The sequence below is a fragment of the Bombina bombina genome, chromosome 3, assembly GCF_027579735.1.
Source record: "Bombina bombina isolate aBomBom1 chromosome 3, aBomBom1.pri, whole genome shotgun sequence".
In the NCBI taxonomy this organism is placed as follows: domain Eukaryota; kingdom Metazoa; phylum Chordata; class Amphibia; order Anura; family Bombinatoridae; genus Bombina; species Bombina bombina.
In genome coordinates, this window is record NC_069501.1 from 122,662,111 (window position 1) to 122,666,134 (window position 4,024).

The window sequence follows — 4,024 nt, forward strand, 5'->3', positions numbered from 1 at the left end:
GGTAGAAAAAATCCTATTGGCTGATGCAATCAGTCAATAGGATTGAACTTCAATCCTATTGGCTGATCCAATCAGCCAATAGGATTGAGCTGGCATTCTATTGGCTGTTCCAATCAGCCAATAAAATGTCAGTTCAACCCTATTGGCTGATTGCATCAGCCAATAGGATTTTTTCTACCTTAATTCCGATTGGCTGATAAAATTCTATCAGCCAATCAGAATTGAAGGGACGCAATCTTGGATGAAGTCATTTAAAGGAACCTTCATTCTGTGTTTAGCTGTCGTTTGAAGAGGATGCTCTGCTTCGGATGTCTTGAAGATGGACCCGTGCCGGATGGATGAAAATAGAAGATGCCGTCTGGATGAAGACTTCTGCCCATCTGGAGGACCACTTTGCCTGGCTTGGATGAAGACTTCTCCCAGCTTTGTTGAGGACTGCGGCCCAGTTGGGTGAAGACGTCTCCCTGTAAGGTGATATTCAGGGGGTTAGTGTTAGGTTTTTTTAAGGGGGGGATTGGGTGGGTTTTAGAGTAGGGTTGGTTGTGTGGGTGGTGGGTTTTAATGTTGGGGAGGAATTGTAATTTTTTTCAGGTAAAAGAGCTGATTACTTTGGGGCAATGCCCCTCAAAAGTCCTTTTTAAGGGCTATTTGTAATTTAGTGTAGGGTAGGTTTTTTTTATTTTGCGGGGGGGTTATTTTGTAGGGGGATTAGATTAGGTTTAATTAGTTTAAATTTCTTGTAATTTCTTTATTTTCTGTAATTTAGTGTTTTTTTTTGTACTTTAGATAATTTTATTTAATTGTAATTAATTGTATTTAATTTAGGTAATTAATTTAATTGTAGTGTAGTGTTAGGTGTAATTGTAACTTAGGTTAGGTTTTATTTTACAGGTAAATTTGTCTTTATTTTAACTAGGTAGTTATTAAATAGTTAATAAAAAAAAAAGATTGACAATCCTCAGAGGGTGCGCTAGTGCTTGGATGTTGATTGTAGTGATGAGACACCGAACTTGATGGCAGCACTCCCGATAGTAATCCGGATGGATTTCTGGCTATGGTAGAAGGGAGAGAAAGAAGAGAGGCACCAAAAACATAAAACAGTATCGTTGGTCGAACAGGATAAAATTCCCACATGATAAAGCTTCACCCCGTAGTACCAGATACTCACAAACAAAGCGACACAGATGGCGTGCCTCTAAGCACAGATCGGGACTGTTCTGGGTCACCCAACAGACACACCTCGACTGATGTACGTCACCCAGTGACCTCCAATAGGCAGCCAGCAATTCAGGTAGTTCCGTAAGGCTCTGAACAGCCAAGTACCGCTGTGAGTGTTAGAGCAGGGTGCAGCGTGGAGCACAGAGGTTCTCTCAGTGAAGTAGAACTGAAGAAGAAGACAATTGGGCCCTCGGACAGACTGCGTGGAACCTGAGATTGTAGAAGTATAAAAAAAGATGTTGTGTGTGGAATTATCCTGCTCAGCTGAGGTCCTCTCAGCACTGTGAAACTTCTGTTGGGTGTGGCTCAGGTGAGGGCAAGAGCTCAGGTCTAGGCCAGAGAGTAAGATCTCAAAAAGTTCTGAGGACATAGTTGACTGGCTAACACAGGACACCCAATCCCAGCTTAGCTTCGGGCACCTCTCAAGTTACCACTCGCCTGCCTGCTGCCACCACCAACACTAGCATCACAGGCGCTTCACTTGATCTGTCAGAGGAGTTATTTACACATCAGTTGGAAGAAATGAGTGATGCACAACCATTATTGCCAGAGGATGTAGATAACAGATGTAGATAACAGGGATATGTCTCAGTCAGGCAGCATTACACACATGGACGTACGGTGTGATGATGATGATGTTGTACCCGCTTGGTCTGTCACTGTGAAGCGGGCATAACCCTTACACTACCTGATCGATACAACATCATACCTGATGTTTTAAAGCACGTTATTCCAAACAATTTAGTAATGTTAGGTGATTTATGCCCTTTATGGATTAAAACCAAACTCTGCATCAACTATGTAATTTTCCATGGGAGTTTTGCCATGGATCCCCCTCCGGCATGCCACAGTCCAGGTGTTAGTCCCCTTGAAACAACTTTTCCATCACTATTGTGGCCTCAAAGTGTCCCTGTGGGTTTTAAAATTCACCTGCCTATTGAAGTCTATGGCGGTTCGCCCGTTCGCGAACATTTGCGGAATTTCGTGTTCGCCGTTCGCTAACCCAAATTTTTATGTTTGCAACATCACTAATCATAATTGTTTTTTTGTGCTGTCCCACTCTTTTTCATTAAGAGTATTTGTGTCCCTATACAATAAAACCTACTCTAAAAATGTTTCCATTAAATGGGCATTTTGTAGGGCATAGCACTTAAAGGGACATTAAACACTAAATACATGATAGATATAATGATGCATTCAAAGAAAAGATTAGTCCATGACTAACATGTAGATGTATTTTTTAAAGTTTCATTAGTTGTTTAAAAATTGACAAAATTAGTGTAACATTTTAGTGTCTATAAAACACTGGGAGCTGCCATGTTGTAACTTGTGTTACCTTCTCTGCTGTGGCCAATTATAGTCAGTTATAAATAGGTCACTAGAGTGTGCAGCCAATGGTTGTGCTGGATTTAACAGTGTTCTGCACTTCCATTTCTAACAGGAACTGAAAAGCTCACAATTTCAGAATGGAATTACAGGCAAAGAGGACAAAATAAATAATGAAAGTATATTGCAGAGTTGTTTTATAATATACAATTTATCAGTTTATATTACCATCTCAAAGTGTTTAATGTTAAGTAAAGCTCTTTTAATTTAAAAAAAAAAACTTCACTATTCTAAAACCAAAGTTACCTCCCCACTCCCCAAAAAAACTATTTTAAAAACCTACACTAAAAATGTCCCTGAGAAGGACATTTGTTAGGACATTGCCCTAAAGTTATTTAGTCATTTTACCTTATAAAAAAATCTCTAATCTAAAAACAATAAATACCCTAAAATAATCCCTATACTAAAAAAAAATACTCTGAGAAGGGCATCTGGTAGGATATTGTTCTAAAGTGATATAGCTCTTTTACCTTATAAAAGAAACCTAATCTAAAAACAAATACCGTAAAAAGAAACATGAGAAGGGCATTTGGTAGGGCATTGCCCTAAAGTGATATAGCTCTTTTGACCAGAATATCAATAAAAAAATCCCTATTCTAAAAGAAAAACCTAAGGTAAAAAAAAAAACCCTATCCAAATAAAAAATCCCTAGTCTAAAAAACAAGCCTATCCTAAAAAAAAAAAAACAAGAAAATTTTATTCTTAAAAAAAAAACAAAAACCCTAAGTTAAACAACAACGTTTCTACTCATCCAACTGGAATCCAGATCCTATGTGATAAGCCCCAGTGGTGCTCCTCTTCATCCATGGCATCTTTTCTTCTTATCATCATATTTTATTTCCTCAAGGTCCTCTTCATGCAGTCACCACCACATACTGAAGCTTGAATGCGAGGTACCCCCTTAAATAGGGGTGCCCTTGAATGCCGATTGGCTAATTTTCAAAACCAAATTCAAGTCAGCCGTTAGAAAAAGCTTTTATTCAATTAGCTGATTTGAATTTGAAAATCAGCCAATCAGAATATAAGGGCACCCCTATATAAGGGGGTACCTCAAATTCAAGCTTCAATGTGCAGCTGTGAGTGCATGAAGAGGAACATCAGGGACAGAAAATCAGAAGATAAGAAGAAAAGAAGGCAAATCGGATGGAAGATGGATGAAGACAGGGTGGAAGGTAAAGTCCTAGTGGAGTCCGCCACTGATGAAGAGAGGCTGTATTTAAAAAAAAAATAGATCATATTCTTCTATGTGAAGAACATTGTAACATGAAATATTCATATTTCATGTCAGGTTAGCACACTTAAGAAAATGCGATCGGGTTTGCGCACGAGTAAAGGTGTTTTCCACTTTTCATGCTCCATTTAAGTCTTTGGGGGGATACATTAACATGGTCATGATATTCAGACTTCGGCTTTTTGAGGA